The sequence below is a fragment of the Canis aureus genome, chromosome 3, assembly GCF_053574225.1.
Source record: "Canis aureus isolate CA01 chromosome 3, VMU_Caureus_v.1.0, whole genome shotgun sequence".
Taxonomy (NCBI): Eukaryota; Metazoa; Chordata; class Mammalia; order Carnivora; family Canidae; genus Canis; species Canis aureus.
In genome coordinates, this window is record NC_135613.1 from 80,069,820 (window position 1) to 80,095,475 (window position 25,656).

Below are 25,656 nucleotides of genomic sequence, written 5' to 3' on the forward strand. Positions count from 1 at the left end.
AAGTCTGTCTGGTGGTAATAGCAGGAAAGGCACTGAGCCTGTCCAGATGGCCTGGCGATTTCTCTTCCTGAGATCATGCTGTGTCTCTGCATGCTTTTGCCCCCCTTGTGTGCCCTCCTGCGTGTTGGGAGCCAAATGAGCAGGACCTGTCGCTGATCTGGAATCAGCAGGGAGGGGAAGGGGCTGATGCAGGAGGCCTGGCCAGAGGGAGCTGGTGGCTTTGTGCTGGGGTTCCCCGGGAGCTGCTCTGCTGGATGCGGGGAGCTGGGAAGGCAGCTGGGAACAGAGGAGGCAGGGCTGAGAGGCTCCCCCTCCTCGGGGGCCATCCTAGGGAACCAGCCTGGGCTAGAGGCAGAGAAATTCTGATAAAGATTCCCTGTGGTCCACCAGCCCAGCGGATAGCCCTGGCTGGGGGTCTCAGACAGACTCTGGAGAAGAATGTTCAATTTGGGTTGGGAAGAAGGAGCAGGGTGAGGGAATTTTGGTGGAAAGCCCCAAGCAGGGCTGGGCTCTGGCCTGGGCAAGCGCTCTCATTCATCCTAGGTGTGCCTGGGGAATCCTGCCCCTCTGGTCTTCCCTCTGGTCGAGGGGCTGGACCAGGTCACCACCAAACCCCCTCCAGCCCTCGTTCCTACCACAGTGTGTGGAGAGTGGAGAGGAAGGGTGGGGTGGGGTGTCGCTTTCCTTTCTGGGGGCTGAAACCCGCTCAGAGACTGGAGGTTGGCTCATCTGCAGCCCTCCCCCTCCCCACCTCCTACTCTCTCTCCTCCCTAGTAGGATGGATTGAGGCAGTGTAGAGAAATCCGAATAACTAATCAGAGTCCTCATTAACCCCCTGCCAGGATGCTCAAACATTCACTTTGCTGTTTGTGAAGCAGAAAAAAAACCTCTCCCTGCATTAAAATTGATGCGTTATTAATCCCTGTGCTCCCGACCTGGTGGGCTACTGCCCCATCCTGCCCAGGGGCTTCGAGTTGCTACCTTGGACCACTTGCATTTTCTATTATTGACTGGCCCAGCACAAAGGCCTCACTTCACAGGGAGCGGGCCTGGTGCCAGCACCGAGGCAGCTGCTTTGTTTTCTCCCTGGCCGGGTGGGGCCCCTCTGCTTAGCCCCACCCCAGGGTACAAGTGCCGGGCTGCCCCTGGCGCCCCTGGGGTGGGGGACGGTGAGTAAATGCCTCTCTCTCCAGACCCCAGAAGGCATAGTGACCTGCTCTATGCTAGAGATGAGCCGGCCCATGGAGGAGCAGCTTCTTAGTCCAGTGGTGGGCTGGGCTTTGAAGGCCTCAGCATTTGTCTGGCCCAAGAGCTGACCCTGTCTGCACACCTGGGACCACAGAGCCCTCATGGCCTCCCCGGCACTACCCCACACCCAGGCCTTAAAGCTGTTCTCTGGCTCTCTACCCCAGTCACTGCCACATTGCACACCATCCAGATAAGGACAGGGTCCACAGATATTCATTGTGTGCTGGTCCTTGGTGAGACATGCAAAGTCACTTAAGGCACAGTCCCTAACCTCAAGAAGATTGCCTTGTAGTGGGGTCAAGATGTCCTTAGGCATAAAGAATACTATAGAACAGCAAGGGAAGGAGGTGGAGGAAGGAGGAAGGGAGAGAGTGGGACGGAGGGAAGGAGGGAGGGAATTATGGAGTAGAGAAGACCCCCTCTGGGTTCTCTTTGAGCCTAAGATGCTGTGGGCAGGAGCACATCAAAAACAGGACCTACTACAAATTCGTCATTCCCATCTGGTTGGTCCTGGCCCAGCCTCCTTTCCTGGTTATTGATCAGCCCTCTATGGGTCTGTCCACATCTGTTGCCTGTCTCATCCTGTGAACTCACAGCCACCACCTCGGCCTGTGTAAACTCCATTATGTGGCCTTCTGTGCAATAGGTCCCTAGAGACAGCTTTGTTAGGAGAAGGAGGAGAAAGAGCTGAAAGTAGAGGATGAGAAGAATTTAATGCATAGCTCTTATTTCCAATCACTTTTGTTCACTACACTGAGAAATGATCAGAGGTCACCTTCCTGATCTTTGACTTGGGCTGGTGCGGAGGATCATTCCACTGACATTTTGGAGCACTACTAGGTGCTAGGGATTCAAGGTGGGCAAGACAAACAGGGGTCTCGGTCCACGTGGAATTTACAGCCCAGTGCCTTATAGCCTAGACAGTGCTCAAATAATCATAAATGAATGTATAATTATAAACTGAATCAAGTACTCAAACTGGATTAAGAAATGCAATGTACAAAGGATCCTCACCTGCCCCAAGAGTTCAGTATAGCTCCCCTGAGGAAGTAGCTTGAGCTGAGTTGTGAAAGTGAAGCAGGCTTAGTTACTAGTTGAAAGTGGACAAGAAAAGAGCATCTTCCAGGAAGGTAGGATGGCTTGTGCAAAGATCCTGTGGTCAGAAGAAGCATATTCTATTTGAGGGACCAAAGGCCTGGGTGGCTGGAAAGCAACGAGCAAGGTGGATGAAGCAGGTGAGGTCAGCTGGGCCAAAACACACCCAAACTTCTAGGCTAAGGACAGATCTCAAGAGCAACGGGAAACCAGTAATGTGTTTGGAACTGTGGAGAAGAGGGGGAGGGAATAGAATGGATTTACACTTCAAAAAGATCTCCCTGGCTGTTTAGTAGAGAACAGATGGGAGAGTATCAATATGTTAAATGGGTCATCTTCATTTTTTCATTTCTTGTCGTTTCCTAGCTCCCGCTTCTATGGACTTCAGCTAGGAAGTCCATAGAATATGCTGGAGCTTTATGAAGGGAGAGGTATATCTAAATTCTGAACACCCAGTATTCAGCCTCAGCCGAAAACCCACAGAAATAAGCTATCATCCTTGAAGTGGTGCCCCTCCTTTGTTCTGGCCATTGCAAGACCAGCATTCTGGTGCATATGGCGGCCCCAAGCCATCCTGAGAGATGGGAAAGCAGCTGAGCCATGGATTGGCAGAGCTGGGAAGAGGAAGGTGGGGGGCTGCAGGGGGGCCAGGGAAGCAGAAAGGTGGGAGTCCCTGGGAGGGGATCAGGCACTGTCATGGCCTCTTGTTCTGAGTGTGCCTGCACAGTGACACAAGTGTGCACCCTCCGCTGGCTGCAGGTGCCTCTCTATTTGGCTAATGGCTCCTCTGTCCTTGGTTGTTCCAGCTTGCTGCTCTTAAAGAAACTGCTTTTGTTTCATTCAGGACCAGAGCCCTTCCTTTTTTCATTTTAGCAATCATTAATTGATCATAGCTTATATATATGGATACTCTCAGGGTCAACATCCACCCCCCACCCCAGCCACAGACACACACACACACACACACACACACACACACACACTCTGTCTTTGTCATTGAGCATTCTGGCTTTTGTGGGAGTTAGATATATAAACAGTTGACCCTTAGAAGGCAGAATAAACAAAGCGCTGAGTGTAGGGCCACCCGATGACCCCATTTGCTTGGGACGGTCTCAGTTGAAAGCTGTAATTTCTGTGTAATTATTAGTCGTGGTCTCATCCATTCTCAAAATTGTCCCAGTTTGGGTGATAAATTATGTGTGGTCATCCTAACAACATGTCGTGGCTATACACAGGTGTGAGCAATATTTAAATGGGAATTGAGGAGACATCACAGAGCAAATAATATATAAGGGGTGTCCTTGTAGAATGAGCCACATTTCACTACTGGAACAGGGAAATGGAGCATCCCAGTCTTGGGGAGTAGAACCAGCAAGAGCCTGGAGCCATCTATGAATAGGGTCTGCATAGTAGAGGATGAGCACAGTTTACCCATAACCTAGACCAGGACCAAGGAACTTTTCATGAAATGTTTCAACCAGTAAATATTCCAGGTGTTGTGTTGCGACTGCTCAACTCTCCCACTCTTTAGGAAAGCAGCCATGGACAATAGTGAAGAAATGGGTGTGGCTATGTTCCAATAAAACTTTATTTGCAAAAACAAACAGCCTCAGGATCTGGTGTGAGTATAGTTTGCCATTCCCCGACTTGAAGGAGACGTGAGAGATAAGCCAGGGGATTGAGGTAGGAGCCATATCACAAAAGGTCTCAACTACCTGACCGGGTTTGTTTTTTTTTTTTAAGATTTTATTTATTCATTCATGAGAGACAGAGAGAGAGGCAGAGGGAGAAAGTAGGCTCCATGCATGGAGCCTGACGTGGGACTCGATCCTGGGTCTCCAAGATCTGGCCCTGGGCTGAGGGTGGCGCTAAACCACTGAGCCACCCAGGCTGCCAATATCTTTTTTAATAATAAGATTTTTGAGGGTGCCTGGGTGGATCAGTTAGTTAAGCATCTGCCTTCAGCTCAGGTCTTGATCCTGGGGACCTGGAATCTAGTCCTGCATTGGGTTCCTTGCTCAGCAGGCAATCTGCTTCTCCCTCTACTCCTATCCCCCGCTCATGCACTCTCTCTCTCTCTCATTCTCTCTCTCCCTCTCTCAAACCTAAAAAAAGATAAAATAAGGTTTTTTGAGCATAGGAATAGAGCATCTAAGGTCTTAGGGTTTACTGTCAGGGTTCGGAAGGCATTGGAGGAAAGCAGGGAGCAACAGTGAGGAAAGCAGACTCTAGGCACCTCCCTTGGAGGCAGATCTGTGAGCCAGAGTGCTGGGGTGCCCTGGAGAACACTGACTCCATCATACAGAGTCTTCCCTTTGTTTCATAGTTCCCTCCCATTCCCTACCCTCAGGGGGGTCACGCTCTGTTGGGCAGACACAGTGATAAGGTGCCACCCTCTCCTTTCCCTTGCAGTGAAAGGAAATAGTGACCATCTTCTCCTCCCTTCCCCCACCAGGGCAGGGCTGCTGATTGTGGCAGGGGCAGCTTAGCTCCCAGAACTCCCCATGGACTCTGGTGCCTTCACAGTTTAATTATTGCAGTGGACCTTTGGCTGTGGAGCTGGAAGGGGGAGCAGTTGGCCATCTGCCATCAGCAGTATGCCCCCAAGCCCTCCAAACTGCCAGGCTTTCTTTCCCATGAATATCCCAGTGGAATAGCTTGAGATTCCCTCCCACGCTGTGGGAAATCCAGCTTCCCCCAAGGTCCAAGGGAGGAAGGGTGTTTGGATTCTCCTGGTCATGTCTTTCTTCAAGGTTCTGCTCCAGGAATAAGTCCTGCTCCCCTTTCCTTCTCTGTCTTGCTTGTGAGGCCTCTTTGGACTTATCCTCACAGCTTCCTCATTCTGGGGCACGGCCCTTTCTCTTTCTCCCCAGCACAGAGTGCAGAGCTGTCTCCTGTGCATTCTTACTAATCATGTGGGAGCTAGGCCTGCGGGGACTTACTCACCTCAGGCATTTGGGGGGGCACCAAAAACTCAGGTAGAAATGCTATTTTAATAAAAAATTTGGGGGGGCAGCGCTGCATGCAGCCTGGGGTGTGATCCTGGAGACCAGGGATCGAGGAAGGATGGCTCCTTCCTGCATGGAGCCTGCTTCTCCCTCTGCCTATGTCTCTGCCTCTCTCTCTCTCTCTCTCTCTCTCTCTTTGTGTGTCTCTATGAATAAATAAACAAAATCCTTAAAAAAAAAAGAAATTTTTAATCAAAACCAATGACAAAAAAAAAAAAAAAACAATGACAAAAACACATGATAAACAAAACACCAGAGTTAAAGGAGGGCAGAATCAGGTTTCCCTGATTCTTCTTCTGCCTTGCATGATAATATGGCTAGGCAGCACATTTTTGTTGATCCAGTTTTTATCTCTGTTACTGAGCTTTCTGACACTCCCTTGGCCTCACTCACCTAGTCCTGGAGACCTGAGGAGAGGCCAGAGTGGGGCAATGGCACAGGGCAGTAGTTAGTTAAGCTTCACAGGTGAGGCACCTTCTTCAGATCCCTCTCCTATCTGTTCCTTTTTCTCCTGCACAGTCTGCCCTGCCACCTTCTTGCTGGGACCTGTTTTCCCAAAGAACAATATCTTCTTTCTGCTGTCTTCTGCTGAGACTCACACTTCTCCATCTTTGAGGCCCTGGCTTTATTTCCCTGGGAAGTTCGTGGGGGGAACTTTAAGTTCCTCTACTCTACTCTCTTCCCTTTACCTTTTCTTCTTTGCCCTTAGTATCTGACACTGTATATTTTATTTATATGTCTTGTTATCATCTGTCCACTACTCCCATCTCTACCCTCCCCCAACCAATATGTAAGCCCTATGAATGCTGAGACTTTTATCTTTGTGTGTGTGTGTGTGTGTGTGTGTGTGTAAACAATTGTGAGCAGTTCCTAGCACATAGCAGGCACTCAATAAACATTTGTTGAATGAGCAAATAACAGTCGAGTTCCCTTTTCTTTGATCTTTCCCCTCTCAGAGTAGGCCCTTCTTTAGTAGCCAAAGGATGATTAAATCATTTTCCTAAATGAAAGAACATCTGCCCTGGACCTCCATCCTAAGCCATGCAAAAATGAAGCAGGAGCTTTTAAAATCACAGTTGTTATTTAACCAGTCCAAGGTAGGCAATAGAAAAAATATTTTCCAGACCAAATTCCAGGGTTTTCAAGGTATGTTGTGCATTTTTTCCCCTTTGAATAGGGAGTGATGTTCAAGAGAAGAAATTCAATTCTGTGTAAGGTGAATCAGGACTGATTCTTTTTGCAGCCTTGGCCAAGACACTTTAAGTCTTAGTTTGATTATTCTATCTGTAAAATGGGTGTGTTGCTTTTAGCACTATCAACGTCACAAAGGTACTGTGAATTCAAGCAAAAAGCTAACAGATGTGGCTGGATATGCTTTGGGATGTATAAATCACCGTGCATGTACAGAGGTGTATGAAATTTCACTAACACTTGGCCAAGGCAGAGCAAGGGGCCTTCTGATGAGACCCTGGCAGAAACAACAATCTGCTCCTAACTTTCTCACTCTAAAGATAGAGAAGCTGAGGCCCAGGCAGTGATGTGCCCGGGGTCACATGCAGAGCTAATACAGGAGCATTATGGATAGAAGCCAGGTGTGTGGCTCCAGATGCAGTTTCTGGCCTCTCTGTGTATCTCAGTTGCCAATTCCATCAGAACAGGGATCCTGGACTCTGCTCTGAACCCAGGTCAAAATCACCATGGATGGAAGAGAATTTCTGACTTTCAGATATCCTTGTGAATCCCAACCCTTCACAAACAGCCTAGGGAGGGAAGCATTTTAAATAAAATCCTTTTACCATCCCTTCCATTTCTGAGATTCATTTCTGAGTGGCATCTGAATGAGAATTTTACAGACATTTCATTTCTCGTCCTTGTTATCATTCCTTTGCTGTCCTCCAGGAGCAGGTTATGACTGCAACCACTGTGAGACCCAAGGTGTAAATCTCCTGGAGTGGGAACTTATGCCTTGGGTGGCAGGTCAGTAGGTTGGCAGGATCTCCACACGCAGCATGATCATTGCAGGAGGGAACAGGGCCCTGAGAAGGGCAGGGAGGCACAGAGATTAATTTTTTCAGTGTCATTCTTCCTGTGCATTCCTTAATGACTGAAATTTACATGTGGTGGGGGGGGAATCCCGATTTTCCCTGGAAGGCCTGAAAGGGAAAGCCAGAGCCATCAGACTATCTTGCCAGTGGGTGTGTCCACTTGCAAGGGCTCTGTATTGATCTGACTGGGAATCTTTTGACTTTTTACAGGGTGTGTGGCTGTGATCATGACTGTGAACTGGAGTTTGTGCCTTTGTGGGTCTGTGACCATGTCTCTGGGATTGTGTGTTTGTGTGTGTGTGTTTTGTCATCATTCCTGTCTTTGTGACCATGTGCAGCTCAATGTGTGTATCTTTAAGAAAAATTATTTCTCATTTCCTGCATAAATTACTCCATGTAAAAGGCCATCCAGAGCTCAGTTCCTAGCATCTTTTTTCAATAAAGCAATATTATCACAGCCTAGTCCCAAAACTAGTCCCAGGAGAGGCTTTTCCTAGATTCTTTGTCAAACAAAATGTCAGCGACTCACCAAATGATGAGAAGAAGAATTCTTCTTGTTTATTTCCCAAGTGAGGCAGACCTGAAGCAGCTCAGCCTCTTTGCATCCTTTCCCTGGCTAGGCAGACAGCAGGCAGGTGGGCAGGTGCACAGGGGTGCTGAGGAGCTCACCGTGAAACCCTTGGACTCTGCCTTTTCACTTCACTCCTTACCCAGCTTTGTGACTTCGGGCAAGTCACAGTCACTTTTCTAACCTCAGTTCCCCTTTTGAAAAACAGGACGAATAATACCTACTTTATAGGGCTGTTGCAGGAATTAAATAATAAATGGGATAACATAGCTCTTGATAAAGGACATTAGGATGTTGTGTGTACATATCCTCTGCTGAATGTGTATATTTATTTATTCCTTTATTCAACAAATATTTATTGAACATCCGATACATCCAAAATACGTTTGGGGCTCTGCAGATATATACAGGCTTGAGACTGAGTTTAGGATGATATAATCTAGTGGGGTAGACAGAGTGGCAAACAGACAATCACAATCTGGTGGGATAAGTGCTAAAAGAATAGGATGTTCTAAGTCACTAGAACCATCCTTGAGGCAGCCATGTGGAGGATGGAGTAGGCAACAGAGAGACCCATGAGGAGGCTATTGCAGAGCTAAGGTGCAGCAAAGGAGCTAGAGAGAAAAATATAGTTCATTCTATGTGGGGACAAAAATGAATGGTTAGCTTGTGCCAGAGTACACTTATTTCGTGCTTCTGGTGAGAGCTTTCAGGGCTGGGAAGGCTGTCTGGGAACCAGGGCCATCCAGCAGCCTGGCTGGAGGAGGGAGCAGGGGCTCACTGGCTGGAGGGTCTGACCCCTGGGGAGAGGAATGGCAGAGCTGTAGGCTGTGAAGAGGCTTAGCCCAGCACAAAGGGGGGATGGAGACAGTCGGAGCTTTTCAGAGATTTTCAAAATGCTTCCAATGGATCTGAAGTTTTCTCCAAGAAAGGAAATCCTGCTGGAAAAGTTAAGTGCCTTCTCCAAAGTCAGGGCTGGTCTTAGCTGTGCTTAAAGGGACATTTGCTCTCCATGCTGGAGTCCCGATCACCAATCTCTCCTTTATGTCTGGTGAGATTCTGCCCAGGTCTCTTGAGTGCCTTTGGAATTCCTGTCCATCCATTCATTACCTCATTTAATAAATACACATCGAGCCTGCTGGTAGGCCAGAGCTGGAAGCACAGATGTGAGGAACATGTCGCCCAGGAAGCTCAGAGTTTACTGGAAGGGACGCCTATAGGAATACATAACAAACAGTAACTTAGTGAGATACAGCCTGGAGTCCATGGCTAAGAACTTTGGACTTTATCTTATAGGAGATATGGCCCCAGTTATTAGGGGAGAAGAAAGGAGGGCATGACATACCCCATGTGTAGTAGGGTGGCATAGAGAGAAAATGTTACAGCACTGAATCTGGAAGGAGGAGTAGGATTTGGCCAAACAAGACCTAAGCAAACTGTCATTACCATCATTGTCGTTAATGATGATGGTCACCATTTACAGAAGGCTAGTCTGCGCCAGGGCTGAGTACTTTACCGTCTGCTAAGCACAGCACCTGTGTGTTGTAATACCATAAAATCCTAATAAACAATTTGTGAGTTAGCTATTATTGTTTGCATTTTACAGGAATAGGGAAACCAAGACTTACAGAAGTCACACAGCTGGGAGGAGGGAGCTCCAGGATTTGAATCCAACTTTGTCTGGCTTCAAAGCCTCTTCTGCTCTGCTGGACTATCCCTCCACATTCACTTATTAATATTAGTGCAGGAGTCCTCTGAAATAACCCAGAGTTTGGTCAAAAGCTCTTCCTTCAGAGACACATTGAAATATAGAGAATTGGAATGCCTTTGGCAAAAAGTAATGATGACTAAATAGCAAACTTTCAACTGTACTGATTAAGCATTCATCTGGATTAGTATTTTCCGGTAGCGGTCCCTCTTCATGTGTCAGGAATGATTCTTTCAATGGTCTACAGGGACACGGTACTAAGCAAGGTATGTGTAGCGGGCATAAAAGAAATAAAAGACACAGATCTTGTCCTCAAAGATGTATGATGCCATTGAAGAGATTCAGAGTAACACAGAAAGCAACAGTTCACAAAACAGAGTAGACTGAGGACCAGTCACCGGGTATAAAAGGTTGACTTCATTCAGTTGCAGAAGGTCAGAGAAGGGCAAGACTTGAGTCTGTCTTTGAGGAAAGTGCAGGATGGTGATGGGCCTGGACAGCAGGGAGGAGGAGGAGCATGAGGCCCCTCAGAAGGGCATGAGGGCCTAGTGACACGGCATAGGACTCAGACATGGTGTGCGCTAGCTCATGCGACAGAGGCAGCCTAGGCTGGCTGGAAGAAGTTTGGGGTTGAAAGGTCCAGGTGAGGGATCCCTGGATGGCTCAGCAGTTGAGCATCTACCTTCAGCCCAGGGCATGGTCCTAGAGTCCTGGGATTGGGTCCTGCATCGGGCTCCCTGCATGGAGCCTGCTTCTGCCTCTGCCTGTGTCTCTGTCTCTCTCTGTGTGTCTCTAATGAATAAATAAATAAAATATTAAAAAAAAAAAAAGAAAGGCCCAGGGGATTCGAGAAAAGAGGTAGGTTTTGGCTGATTACAGAGGATAAAATGGAAGCTAAGAAATTTGCATTTTGTCTTCTTAGGCCCTGGCAAGCCACCACAGATTTTTTTGAGCAGGGGACAATCAGTATAAACAAGTCTGTAAATCATCTTAGCTCCCGAGGAGGCTCTCTCTTCCTAGAGGATTGGAATCTGGTCTCTTTGAGATCAGCCTCGTCTCTCTGGTGATATGTGAGGCTTTCACCAGGACAGTTGAGTTCAATAGCAGATCAAGAGCAATAAGAGAATGAGATCACACTGTCAAGTCCAGCCTTTTGTGTATAATGATGAAGACTGATGATGGTGGTGGTGATGATGGTGATGACGGAACAGAATTCAGAGGGTAAAGACTTTTGACCAACAACACCTAGCAAACCCATGGTCAGGCTGGAATGAGCCGCCACACTTCCTTAGCTTGCTCACCCCAATGAGGACGTGAAGCAGCCTTAGACTCTTGTGTCTGCCACTGAGGAGGTGCCCGAGGGTCCTGCACTCATGTCCGTATAGGCCCTGGGGTGGGCTCCAGAGAGAGAACAGGCTCTTTCAAGGCTCTTAGGCCAAAGGAGACAATGACTGTGATGGTTTTTGATCCTGGGATAGGTACAGGATGGAGCAGCCTTCCCAGAGTGGACAGGAGACAGGCCTTTGGTGTGAGCTTCTGGCCACAGATTTCAGAGGCTCGGGTTCATCTCTGTCCTATCCATCTGCAAAAAATACAAGTTGGGGACGCATGGGTGGTTCAGTGGTTGAGCGTCTGCCTTCGGTTCAGGGCATGATCCCAGGATCCTGGGATCAAGTCCCACATCGGGTTCCTTGCAGGGAGCCTGCGTCTCCCTCTGCCTGTATCTCTGCCTTTCTCTCTGCATCTCTCATGAATGAATGAATGAATGAATGAATGTATGAATGAATAAACAAAAAGTACGAGTTGTCAGAACTGGCAGAGGTGTTCTCTTGGGGAAGCCTGCCCGTCCTGTCAGGGGGCGCCCTGGTTTGAAACTTGGACAGGCAGGGAAGGGCCTGACCAGAGCTAAAGAACTATGGGTGGAGGCTGCTCCATTTCCTGGAGATCTTGTAGGGACAGAAGGACTTCATCTTCAAGGTGAAGCTCCTGCTTCCTTCTTTGTCCCTGAAACATCTGGGCCATCGGGTCGCACAGGGCCCCTGTCTTCCCATCCATCTCTTTCTGTAGGCCTCCCCGCCTGTCAGAAGGCCTGTTAATTAAGCCCAAATCCAGCCTCGGGATCAGGGCAGAAGTGTCGCAGGCCGCGCTGGCCTCCAGAGGAGGCGGATTTTGTCTGACAACAAGAGGGAGGGTGGTGTGTTCTCTCTGGCCAAGATGGGAAAAGGCAGAGTGGGGCCCCTCCTTCAGGCAAGGCGGGCAGCAGCGTGGCTCACAGAGCCACCCCGGGGTTGGAGGGGTGGCCGCGACCCACGTCCCCCCAGCCCCAGGCTGGTCTCATTCTCTCCAGCGCTCTCTGCCGTGCGAGTTGCCCTCCTTTGCTCAGAGGAATCGCTGGCAGTGACAGAACGGAGATTATAAGCGATATTTCTGCCTCGAAGCGTTCTCCAGGCTGTCGGGAGCGAGGTGGTTGTCAGGTCTAGGAGAGGAGAAATCTGTGTATACTGTAGCCCTGCAGCAGTGCCCTGCATGGGGGCAGGCTGGGGTCCCCTTGGACTGTCCCTCCTCTCTCCAGTGTATCCCCATCAGTGCCTGAGTGGGGGTGGGGTTGGTTACCCGCCTCTGTTGTCCGTGTGCTTCCTGTCTGAGGGGCCCTGGGTCCTCAGTGTCACCGGAGGGGTGGCAGTGGAAGCAGAGGTACAGCTAGAGCACAAAGACAGACTAAAAAGCATGTGGCTGGGACGCCTGGGGGGCTCAGTGGTTGAGCGTCTGCCGTCAGCTCAGGGCATTGATCCCCGGGTCCTGGGATCGAGTCCTACATCGGGCTCCCCGCAGGGAGCCTGCTTCTCCCTCTGCCTGTGTCTCTGCCTCTCTCTGTGTGTCTCTCATGAATAAATACATTAAAATTCTTAGAAAAAAAAAAAAAAAAAGAACATGTGGCTGCAGCTGCACCAGGACATCAAGAAGGAGCTCCAGCCCCTCAGTCTGAAAGGACACAATTAGAAATAGAGGCTGAAGGAGCAGACAGGCAGGGCTACATTGGAGGGTACAATTATTTCCGTATTATCTAGGTTGTGAGCACCTCCAAGACAGGGAGAGTGTGTGTGTATGTGTGTGTGTGTGTGTGTGTGTGTGTGTGTGTGTGTCTGTGTCTATGTGAGATCTTTGCATGCCCAGTCAGTCCCCAGTATATGGTAGGTTTATAATACATGGAGGCTAAATTGAAGCAATTTGCACCTGCCCAGAGGGGTGGATGAAGGGAGGAAGGAAGAGTATAAAGCTCCCCAAGAATAGAGCTCTCATCTGCCAAGTAGACCCCAGACACCTGGGGAAATGAGGCGGGGGAGCCGACATCAGCAGAGCTCCCAGGAACAGCCCACCCTACAACTCAGGGCACATCCACTTCTGCTTTCTTCCGGGGGCCCAACATTTACTCAGCACTTACTACTGCGGGCACGCCCTTTGGATTGGTAAGACGTACAAGAGCAAAGAGAAGTGGGGAGGTTGGAACCGCAAAATGTCAGGGTCTGGAGTCAGAAGACATGCCACTTGCTGGCTGTCTTTTGAGGCAAGCCCAGTACCTAAGCCTCATTATCCACATCTGTGAAATGGGGACAATCACCTGGCAAAGAAAAAGGCATCACTCGTACATTGCAGATAGGATGTGAATTGCTGTGACCTTCCCACAAGTAATTTGTTAAAAATTTTTTTAATGAACATACCTTTGGATTTGGCAGCTCCACATCTAGAAGCTTATTCTACAACAACGATCAAGTCTGGAGCAATATTCAGCTATAAGAATGGGCATGATTTATAATAGCAAAAACTAGAAATAGTCTAAACAACAAACGATAGAAATTTGGCTGAACAATTATAGTGCATCCGTAAATGGAATGCCATTTAGCCACTAGGATTATAATGTATATTTTCCTTATCTGGAAGGTATATATATGTTACAAAAATAAAAAGCTGACTATAGAACAGTCTATATGGTGTGATACTGTTTTTAAGAAAGAAGAGTTTTAATTCTACATATTAACTGTGGTTCTCTCTGTATTGTGGGCTTACAACTAACCTAAACTTTCTCCCTCTTATTTATCTATTTGGTGTGGATCAGCTTGTATTGTTTTGTAAAGATAATGAACATTTAGTTGTATTAAAATAGTGACCTTTAGAGGTGGCTTTAAGAGTTAAAGAAGATATTACATATGAAAGTGCTTTGTAAACTGAAAAATGACAGACATCAGACAGGGTCTCTGCCCATGAGGAGCTTACAGTTTGGAAAAAGATGAAAGACACCAAGATAACTATAGCATGAAACAGAATGTGGCAAGAGCTTCCAAAGAATGATAAACAGCATGTTACTTGGAAACACAGAGGAGGTAAAATTACTTGTGGTTCTAGAGGAAAGAGCCAGAATGTTTGAGTTGAATACTGACGAATCGTTAAGGTCCTGCCAGGTAGAAATATAGAACCGGGGCAGCAGGGGAAGCGGGAAGCTGTGGCACAGGTTTGGAGAATGGGAAATGCTTGCGTTTGAATGGAGGGCAGAGAGCCTAGGGTGATGGAGCAAGAGGAGTCCAGCAGGGCAGTTGGGGGCCGGGGGGCCCGGCATGCACACACCTTGAAGGCCGCACTTGGTAAAATGCCATCTGGGAAGCTTTGTTGGTGCGTCTGAGAGTAGGGAGTCACTGAAAGTTCTGGGGAAGGAGCTGACAGCGCAGCAAACCCCTCAGGGGTGGGGAGGTCCTGCCTCATGGTATGGGGCTGGGGAAGGAAGAATGGGACACCTCTCCTGGGTGCTGCCGGGGAGGCCAGAGAACTGGGAGCCATTCACAGAATCCACCCAAGGCCCCGGGGAGGAGAAACAGGCTGTGGGTGTGGGGACAACAGTAATCTGGTGCTCAGGACCTGTTCTCCCTCCGTTGGTCCTGATCCCTTGGGCCTCTCTGTCTCAGACTGTCCCAAGGCGACCTGACCCCCTGCCGCTTTGAATGTGTCTCTATTCCTTAGCTCCTCTTGGGAGGAGCCTGGGGTGTGGACAGAGGGTTTGTTTCAACCCGGTAAGCTTTTGTTAATGGAAATACATTAAGCAGCCTGCCTATCGTGGAAGCTTCTCTTGGCTCGTCCCATCCTCCGAGCATGCCCCAGCTTACTCTTTCCTGCAGGCGAGAATTCATACCCCCTCATCCCGGATGCTGTGCCTCTGCCACCCTCACCCCTAGCAGTGCCTGTGTTGGTGCACACATGCGCACACGTGTGTGCACACACACACATACACACACTGGAAGGAGGACAGGAAAGTCTTGTTCAGGCAAATGTCTAAATTTCCATTTCCCCACTGCAGCTCGCAGCCCAGGCCACTGTTTAGCTCCTCCTGTTGTCATGTCACTAGTTAATTACATTCTTTACTGAGGTGCAAATGTGTTTTTACAAGGAGACTACGATGGTGTTAACTAGGGAGGAACTGTGAATGTTACAGATGCATTCACCCCTCGTCGTAAGGCTGGGGCTCTTGGCTGGCAGTGCTGCCCGATGCTGCCCTGAAAAGGCAGCCCAGGCATTTCACCAAGCTGCCCTGCTCCCGCGCCGTCCCGTGACCCTGCCCTCACAGCCCCAAACGCAGCCTCCTTCAAATCAAATTAGCAACTGGATCCACAAGGAGAAAACGAACCGACACGAGTGTCTGGGAAGTGTCAGGCCAGGCCTTAGAACAGTGCAGACCACCAACCTCAGTTTCTGAACATCGCAGTTCATTTTAAATATTGGGAACCAAAATAATTCACTTCGATCTAAAAATAAATCAGTAAGTAGTACAGCCAAAGCCAAGTTTAGGCCAAGGCTGTCGTTCACTGCCTGTCTCTGCTTGGGGTCCATTGCCCTTCTGACTCTTCCTCCCTGCTGCCCCCCCACACACACACCCAGTGTGGTCCCCAGACCCCCAGCGAAAGCCTGCCACGGGAAAAGGATCAGAGACTCAGCCGCACATCTGAAGAGGTTGTGACTGCTACTCTTCCTTTGAGTTTCCTACAGTTTTTTATTTTACTTTTTTAAAGATTTATTTATTTAAAGAGAGAGAGTGGAGGGGAGAGGCAGAGAGAGAGAGAAATTCAAGCAGACCCAGTGCTGAGCCTGATCTCAAGTGGGGCTTGATCTCAAGACCGCAAGATCAAGACCTGAGCTTTTGAAACCAAGAGTCAGACACTCAACCGACTGTGGCAACCAGGCACCCCAAGTCTTCTCCAGTTTAAAACAAGAAGCCTTGGGCAGCCCGGGTGGCTCAGCAGTTTAGCACTGCCTTCAGCCCAGGGCCTGATCCTGGAGACCCGGAATCGAGTCCCATGTCAGGCTCCCTACATGGAGCCTGCTTCTCCCTCTGCCTGTGCCTCTGCCTCTCTCTGTGTGTCTCTCGTGATTAAATAAATCTTTAAAAATAAAATAAAATCTCTAAAAAAGAAGAAGAAGAAGCCAGCTCCGCCCTCCCCAGGGCCCAGAATCACTCAGGCACCTGCCCACACTTTGGGGGAGAGAGGGCCACATGGACAACTGATATCAGGAAACCAGCTGGGGCGGGGGGGGCACTTGATGGGGTGTTATGCTATATGTTGGCAAATCGAACTCCAATAAAAAAGTATACCAAAAAAAAAAAAAAAAAAGGAAACCAGCCAGGTGAGGACAGGGCACTTGCAACTAAGGCAAGGATTTGGGCTGTACAGTGGCTCGGTGGGCCTGAGCCGCTACACCTCGGGGAGAGACTGGTGTGGTACATATGGCAGGGAGGTCCGGGGAGCAGATAGAGTGTATCCCTCATAGCCAGAGCAGGTGCCCCCATGTTCTCTGATCACCCAGGGCCTCTAACCCCTTCTGAGAGCCACTCTGCCCCCCTTTTTTTTTTTTTACAGGTGCTTTGGCACTAGCTGACAGGAAGAATTTCTGGCCCAGCTGGGAGAAGAAGGAGTGAGTCTCCTGAGGGCCATCCTCGAGTCCGCCAGGATCACCCGAACAGTAAGAAATGCTCCTCCATCCCTAAACACATAGTTAAGCCTTCCAGGCAGATGATCTTTTCTTCTGAAAACCTCGAGAAGCAACCCATCCCATTAGCTGGCACTTAACATACACAACCTTGGAACTCGCAACACCAAATTATTTTTTTTTTCATGTCTTTTCTCCTTAGCTCCTTCAGGGCAGGGCCAGAGCCATACCTTGTCCCTTTTACCTCTCTTTTCTTGTACGTAGTCTGGGAACAAAAAAGTGCTGTCGATGCAGATGGATGGGCTGTTGCTTACATCCACAATGATACTGACATTTGTATAACCTTCTGGAGCAAGCACTATCATCTAAGAATCACGTAGGGGTCTTTGTTAAGATGTACCACCTGGACCTCACACCAGAGCATCTGATTTTCTAAGCCGAGGTTAAGACCGGGAGTACGCACCCCAAGTGTTTTTGATGAACACAGAAGAAACTGCATCCCAGGTGTTTCTGATGAACTCTGAGAAATAGTTCTCTAGGATGTATAAGGCATGTTGAATGGAGAATCTCCTTTAATCCTCTTATCAGATAGGGTTTTTTTAAATCCCCTTAAGTAACTTCATGATCTCAAAGACATAAGTATCAGTATAGGCAGGGATTTAGAAATCCAGTTATCCAAAACAACCCTTTTTTCTTTCCAGTATACCATGATAAGGGCTGGATCTGTTGTGGTGAGATTGGGCCCCAACTCCAAAGGACACTGCCCAGGACTTTGTAAGTTTCCCTGCTGTCCCAGGGCTGCCCTGATCTTACAGTTCATCAGCTTTCATTTGGGGGGCAGGAATTCCTCACAAAAGCTGGTTTCCCTGGAGAGAGGGAGAGGGAGTCAGTGAACCAGAGAGGTGAATGTTGCTGGGGCCAGCTCCCCAAGTTAGCAAGGCCACAGATATTCCAGAGGATCACATGGGCAGAACGGCCCACAGTGCTTGTCCTGGTTCCTATGCCCTCTGGCCATTTGGGGAGCTCTGTCTTGTAGGTGCCTTAAGGGGTGGGCAGCATGCTGAAGCTCCAAGAGGTATAGACGAGAGAAAAAGGCCTATGTAGGGGGCTCAAGTCTTCATGCTAAGTGTGGGTTCGGCAATGCCCATTTCAGGGACGTGTTGACCGTCTTTTCAACAACCTTCGGAGTCTGCGTGCCCAGCAATGTCAAGGGAAACCACTGCAGGAGATAGTTATGGCTTAAAGAAGATGGGGAGATGTTAAAGAAAAAGAAAGAGAAAAAGGGGACAGGGTTAGAGACTACTGGTGAACCAGTGTGGAAGGGTGTTGTTGCCAAATCCAGTGGCTTTCTCTGGGACTGGCCATTGCACTGAGCTGCTTCTCACTGAGCAACTCGGTAGAGTCCTGTTTGTCTCCACGTGGAGGCTGCAGATGCCGGAGTCCAAACAGGCCAGGGCATGCCTGGGAGAATGGAGGCAGCCCTGCCCTCCTTACGTGCTAGAATCAAGGGAAGGATGGAAATGGGTTGAGGGACTGCTCATGCCTGTGGCGGGTTGCGTCTTGCCGTGGAAGGGAAAGTTTGCATGGATGGCAGAGAGGCGACCTCACAATGCACCCCCTGACCTCCCCCTCAGTCTCCCACACACACACACACACACATACACTGCCCACCAGACTCTCTTGCTGAGGCCCAGCCTGGTCTGTTCCGGGGACTAAATGCAGTTGACACCGTTGCTTGGGTTGGTGCAGTCGGCAAGGACAATTTTTGCAGCTAATGCTGGAAGTGTGGCAATCAGAGGAGCCGCCAGCTGTCTCACTTAAATTCTTAGCTCTCTCGCTCTCTTTTTTTAAAATCGTTTTGCTTACATAATCCACCCCCTTTTTATTTTCTAATTCTCTCCTTGCAAAGCTGGCACCAGAGGGGAAGGGCTGGGGCGGAGGGGGTAGCAATTACACATCAGTTTGGGGAGCATTTACATTTTGCAATTACAATTTAAAAATAAGCCCCGTTAATGATCTCCACGTGTCAACGACAAACCCTAACTGCCATACCCTCCTGGGCTTGCCTGCCTCCCCCCGAAGTCAGAGGCTCGGTGGAGGCAGAGGGACCCAGGGAGACACAAGGGAGAGGCCGGGGACAGAATCTGCGGGCCGCTGGAGACTCAGTGTGCCCTTGAGGCTGGTGGAGGACAGGGGTGGAGCTGAGCACCCACCTAGAAACCTAGAATTTGGGACTCCAGCATCCCTCCTCTCCCCACACTCATACTCGGCCCCAGCCCACCTCATCCCCGCCCTGACACAGCAAGACTATGTCCTCAGAGTTGACGGTCAGAGCTGGGAGAAAGGGAGCCTCCACTGCTGATCTAGACCCTCCGAGGTGGGAATTTTGCGAGCCCTCCTGGGCAAACGTAAATCCTAGTCCACAGGCACCTGGACCTTCATGGATCAGGTGAAGGGACTGATGACATATGCAGGGCTCGGCGAGGGAACCGGAGTGGGTGTACCGCAGTTTGGGAAGGACTTCTAATTGACCAACACATATTTCATGAAGTCCTCTGATCCCTTGGGCCGGGACTTTGGAACCGGACACACCCAGACTCAAATTCTAGCTCTGCTATTCGTTGGCTGTGAGATTTGGGGCAAGTTAATTAACTTAAGTCTTCTGACCCTCACTGTCTTTATGTGATTGGGATCATCGTAGAAGGCTTCTTTGAGGATTAAATGAGATAATGTACTAGAAAGCACCTCACCCAGCGGCTGGCAGGCTGGCGCTCCGTAGATGTCCCATCAAGCTCAGCATCTCACCGAGCTTCACAGAGGAGCCCCAGCACACTTCCTCCTGCCACCTTTCCAGCCACCGCGACACTAAGGAAGGGCGATCTGGTCTGACTTGGCCGGGTCTCCCCTCCAAGTCAAGCCATCTGCACCCTGAACATCTCCTGAAGGGCACCCATACCCCCTCACATGCACCCCCGCCATCTCCCTGTAGGATTCTCAGCAGAGCCTGGGCCTCAAGCCTCCCTTCCAGCCTTCCACTTCTCCGGGCTGGCTCCCGACTCTGGCTTCCAACAGCCCAGTTCTCTTCTTTGGACACGACTTCAACGGAGTAACCTTTCATTGGGCCCCACCTGTGTCCTTTATCTGTGAAATGAGGGAGGTGGGCCAGGAGCTCTCAGGTGCCTTTCAGTCTTGACATCCATAAGGCTCCGATGCTTCTTCTCTGGCAGCTTCCTCCCGGCTGGTTCCTGGCGTGTAAGCCTTTCATCTCCTGAGCAGCTTCAGCATGGCCAGTCTTGGGATTGATCACGTATTGTCAAAAAAACATACATTTGTCCCTTGAAACATACATAAAATAGCTCTTTCCTGGGGCAAAACCAGAGACGCATCTTATAAAAATCTGAGACAAGGAAGCCTTCCGAAAGCAGGCCCCTTGGCATAGGGCAGGGAACACAGAGAGGGACTACATCTTATTGGCTCGGGTGCTTAGGTATTATGTTTTAAATACTTTTCTAAAACTTTGCTTTTTTTAACCTAGGCTGCATAGTGGGCAGCTTTCCAGGTCAAAATAAATAGCTTGGCTCTGTTATTTTTAACTGCTGCGTAGTATTCTCTTCTGTGGATGTTTCATTATTTATTTGAGGTATTTTTAAAATGAGAAGTAAAGTACGTACGTGAGGAAAAAGCAATGAAAAAGAAATGAAATAGAATCAAAAGGGCCTGGGGTACCTGGGTGGCTCAGCCAGTTAAGTGCGTGCCTTTGCTCAGGTCATGATCCCAGGGTCCTTGGGGGGCGGTGGGGTGTTGCTACTCAGCGGGGTGTCTGCTTCTCCCTCTGTCCCTCACCTTGCTCATGCCTTCTCTCTCTCTCTCAAAAATAAATGATAAATTAAAAAAATAAAAAATTAAAAGGGTCCCTTCCTTCCCCACCTCTACCCACAAGGTCCAAATGACCCAAAGTCAACTACAAAGAATAGCCTCTAATTTTAGTTATTTGGTGGCTAGTGTTTATAATGTTATGTAATATATGTTAGTCCCTCTTTCTTAATTCACGTCTTTATCTATTCACCCCCTGCATGAAAGCGAGGAAAATTGGCACACATTCTCCCCTTCCAATTTGGATCAGTTGGATAATTTTTATTAAGCCGTATTTGACACTATCTATGTTTATATATAGTATCATATAGAATACAGTGTGTATGTATATTACGTGGTAAATATTATATAGTGCATAGAATTATATAGAATTCACTCATACTTATTGAGTATAATAGTAGTTTTATAGACTTAGAAGATTTGTTTTAAAGATTTAGAAGATTTACAGCCCTATCACTATAGTTCCCTCTGCATTCCAACTATAGGTTGATTGTAAGATGGAAATATTATCCGACCAAGACACCTGGGTGGTTCAGTGGTTGAGCATCTGCCTTCAGCCCAGAGAGTGATCCCTGGGTCCTGGGATCAAGTCCCGCATCAGGCTCCCCCACCAGAGCCTGCTTCTCCCTCTGCCTGTGTCTCTGCCTCTCTTCTCTGTGTGTGTGTGTCTCTCTTGAATAAATAAAAAAAGTCTTAAAAAAAAAAAGAAATATTATCCAACCACAGAACTAAATAGTGTGATTTGACCGGGAAAAGGAAATGGAGCCGTCTGTCGTTACCAGGTGGCCACTGCAGGAGAATCTGAGAGCCCCTGGCGGTAACCGCCTGCCCCCATTCCCCTCCAGCTCTCTCCCTCCCGCGGGGACACACCAGGCAGCCCCGCGGTCTTGTGTGGATGCAGTCCTCTTGCTCGGATTCCTGTTTTGCTGGAATACCACCTCTAATGATTTCTGATATTGATGGGTGGGAAATAAACTCTGAGGTCTTATGCGTCCAAAACAGATTGCATTTCGCCTTTGAACTTGATTGATATTCCGATACAGCTCAGAATCCCATATTTAAAAAGCCTTTTCCTCAGGGCGCCTGGGGGGCTCAGTCAGTTAAGCGGCTGCCTTCAGCTCAGGTTGTGATCCCAGGGTCCTGGGATCGAGGCCACATCGGGCTCCCTGCTCCGTGGAGAGCCTGCTTCTCCCTCTCCATCTGCTGCTGCTCCCCCTGCTTGTGCGCTCGCTCTCTCTCGCTCTCTCTCTCTCCCTGTCCAATACATAAATAAAATCTTAAAAAAAAAAAACAAAAACTTCTTCTCTTAGGTTTTGAAGACGTTATTCTCTCATCTTGTATTTCCCATCTTGCAATAAGAATTCATGAAAACTTCCGGTTTGCCTTTCTTTTGTAAGTTCGAAAACATCACCACCGTGTGCTGAGGCTTGACATTTTGTTTGCTCCTTTCTTTTTTTTTCATTACTCCTGCTCAGGCCCTGGGACCACTTTCAATCTGAAATCAGTGGTCTTGCTTCAGCTCAGGGAGATTATCATTTCATTATTTCTTCGTTTATCCTGCTCCATTGTCTGTTTCCTCCTGGCAGCTCCACTGCCCAGCACAGAGCCTGGTGTGTAGTAGGTGCTCAGTAAATGCTTATCGGGTGTGTTTCTTGGGACCTGGATTCTAGTCAGGTTCCTATTTTCAACTCGCTGCGTGGACTTGGACAAGTTTTCTCATTTGAACAGAGAGGTCAGACCTCATGACCACTCAGGATGCTACAACCCTGCCACTCTGGCAATCTCCCTGGAGCCTTGAGACCTAATAGCCCCTGGAATTGGGGAAGAAGGTGCAGAGTGAGAAGTGAGGGGAAGGCAGAAGTCAGGCAGTAGGGCAGCCACAGTGGTCAGCCTCCCACTACAGATGTTTCCCTGAACCTTTCATCTGTTCAGCAGCCTCAGCCTGTCCCCCTTGGGGACCCCTTGACCTTCCAGATCATTCTTAAATGGGCCTCCTTTCCTCTTCATCTCCCTATTCCCTACACCTTTTCAGCTCACCTCCACACAAAGCTCCCGTTAGTGAAATAATCCCTGACCATGGCAAGTATCTCATTAAGTGAGATCTTTTTTTTTTTTTCACTTTTATGAATTCCAGGACAAAGAGACACCAGACTTCCCTCCGCAATGCTGCACAGCAGATGCTCTGACCTGAGACAGCCAGGCCCTAAAAAGAGAAGAAAGATTAGAGGGCTTGGATAGCTGGGATCTGCCCCAGCCTTAGGCTACCTTGTGCCCTGGGGGAGGCATCTTGGATGAGAATTCCCACTTGCTTCTCTTCCCCACCCCAGAGACTGGCTCTGGGAGCAGACAGCTCGCACACAGCTCCCCTGACTGCCCAGACCAACCTGCTCTGGACAGAAGCTCTAGATCTGGGAGCCAAGATGCTTCGCTCCTTTTCCCTGAGAGGGCCAGACACTGGAAGATCCAGATTAACAAGGGCTCAGATCCCAGAAGATCATTCTCTGTTTTAAGTCAGAGCATCCTAATTGGTCCCCAAGAGCCACAATCCACTGTCTTCTCTCTTCTTCCATCCCCTGGCCCTTGCCCTGCCATGAGAAGTGGAGTCCCCTCTTACTAGAGAGAGAAGAGGGGAAAGTAGGGGCACAATTTTGACCTTTGAGCCCACCATGAATCTGTACTGAAGGCAGGACTCTTTCTAGCCCCTGAGACCACATGATGGAACATGAGTTGGCATTGCAAAGGGCAGGATTAAGGTTTGAGGTGAGTTCTAATTTTCAGACAAGCTTCTAGGAATCAAAGATTCTGCTGCTAATATGAAACACTTCTCCTGGGTGCCTGAGTGCAGCAGAAAGAGCCAGCAGATGACTAAAAGTTTCCCTATGAGAAGCCAGAGAACTGCAGACCCCTCCCAAGGCTGGAGTTTGAAGGGGCTGGGGCTTGGCAGGGGGCAGGCAGGAGCCGGTGGGAAGTAGAACACAGCTCTGGTCCTCTGCACTTGTGTTCAGCTGCCTGTCCGGGAGGCTGTGGGTACCAACCCCGCTGCTGGCCTGCAGAGATGTCCTCACCCGTCACCTGTTCAGACTGCTGCCCAGAATCCATCTGGGCCAGGAGAGGAAGAAGACTGAAAGGAGGGTGAGCAGGAAGGGACTTCTGCAGGGGGATAAGGCTAGAACTCAGGGAGATATGACGGGGAGTGAGATGCCCCCTACGGCAGGGCAGCCCCAACTTGAAAAAGCCCATACTGCTCAACTGGACAGGCTTTCCAGAGATAGAGCCAGGTGCCTCTTAGCCTGTGAGTCATGGGCCTACTTCCCTCCAGAACAGGGACTTCTTTGCAGCTGTGGGTGGTCCCTGGAAAACCAGGAGCGGGGTGGGGAAAGAAGTCCAAGCGGAGACAGCCACAGGGAGCAGACGGGCTGCGGGCTGCACGCTCCCTTCCGGCGCACCCCGCCCCTGGTGGCCCCCACCTGGACCACAGTGGGACCCCGCGCCCGGGCTGACAGGAAGGAGATGTGAGTCAGAGCCCTGGCCCCAGGGCCACAGAGTGTGGGGTTAGGGCCCTGGCTGGCCCCGCATTGGCACAGCATGGGTCCCCAGACTTCCACTCCCACCCAGGCGGCTCGAACACACAATAGAATTCCCAATTACGCGTCGCCCCCCACATGCAGGTTTCCACCATGGATTTCTGTCATTTTGTGTGCATCCTTTAACTCTGTTCCTCCCCTTTATAATTGAGCCCACAGTCCAGGGAGTCTACGATGGAAACTCAAGATTTGCCTCTTTCAGCATGCTTGATGTTTTCCATCTTTGTCTCAGCGGTATTATGTTTATGAGACCCCTACTTCTTATCCCTGGGATCAGCACTTCCAGCTTTCCATCTTCCACTCATTTTTGTGAAATGAGAAGAGCAGAATGCAGTGAAATCTTTAAATAAAATGTGTGCCCACGCTGCGGTCCGAGGGTGACAGGGCTGGCGGAAGCGGGCTGCTCCCGAAGCGGTGCCACTATCCAAAGGTGCCAAGACCGTGCGCATTAACGGGGGGTACGGATGCCCAGATTTGGCAGCCGGGAGACCTTTAGGTGGATTGCTATAATCCGCAGAAATCCAGGGCGTGTGAACGTTAAAGGACAGCCGGTACGGGATGGCCCGACTCTGTTGGTAGCTCATTTCCACATTCACCCTTCCCTCTTCTGTACTTCCCCCACCTTCTGGGAAGCTCACTCCCCCTCCGGTGTTCCCCACCTCTACCCTGAGACTTCTAGGTTAAACATGCAGACTCTGCAAGCAGACCTTGTATCACATTGGAAAACCTCCTCAACCTCGTTGAACCTCAGTTTTCACATCCATGAATGGGCACAGCCTCTTGCCTTCACCATGCGGTGGCGGGGTGGGGGGGGGGTGGGAATACACAAGGTTATCTGCATCACATAGATAAGCCTCATGCCCCGGGCGTGGGGAAAGCTCGATAAATGGCAGCTGTTATCAATTCCACTTACCATCTCACCCCTATCAAAATTTGCTCCGGGGAAACAAACTCGTTCTCACTGAGGTGTGAATGACTGCTGGGACTCAAAGAGCTATATTTTCCAGATTTGTCTGTTTGTTTTACATTGTAACAGTAAGCCCAAGAAATTAAACTGTAACTGTGTATAGATTCACGCCCTGTAAGGATATAGAGCTTGTGAAATCATGTGGCCCAGGATTTCTGCCCCCTAGAAAGGAAACCCAAGGAAAAGCCATGATCCTTGTGTGCCGGGGGGCACAGGGTTCAATGGGCAAGACGGGACGCGTGGATGGAAAGCAGACGTCTTGTAACATAGAAACTCGGGTAGTGATCTTTCAAGCTTCCATGCTCTACTCTGCTTCATGGAAGAGTAGAGTTTTGAGCAAAATGTGGATGAAGGAAAGGACACCAGAGTGGTGTCCCCTACAGGGACTTAGATGGCAGAGGAGAAGCACAGCAAAAAGCAGGGAGGAAAACTTTCCTAAGGTGATGGGGGGCATGTCTGTTCAGCTGGGCCTTGAGTCCCACGAGTGGGACTGCTGCCCGGCATCACTTTTTCACACGTGGCAGCCACCATCCTCCTTTCCCTGGGGCTCCCTTTCCCAACAGGTGAGGAACACAGAGCCAGTGTCCCTGC

At 49.4% G+C, this 25,656-nt stretch overlaps 1 protein-coding gene across 20 annotated transcripts in view; it reads left to right on the forward strand.

The window, feature by feature from the left end:
* The window catches only part of PKNOX2 (PBX/knotted 1 homeobox 2), a 309,255-nt gene that overhangs the window by 198,017 nt on the left and 85,582 nt on the right, over positions 1–25,656 (forward strand). For 12 of the 20 annotated variants that reach the window (XM_077894043.1, XM_077894040.1, XM_077894035.1 and 9 more), the window contains one exon: positions 16,572–16,674. The exons of 2 other annotated variants lie outside the window; for them this stretch is intronic. The gene's annotated coding sequence lies outside the window, so the exon portion shown is untranslated. Of the gene's footprint in view, positions 1–16,571; positions 16,675–17,342; positions 17,416–25,656 lie in introns of all 20 variants that reach the window. 6 more of the 20 variants (XM_077894041.1, XM_077894038.1, XM_077894034.1 and 3 more) reach the window with 1 other exon arrangement.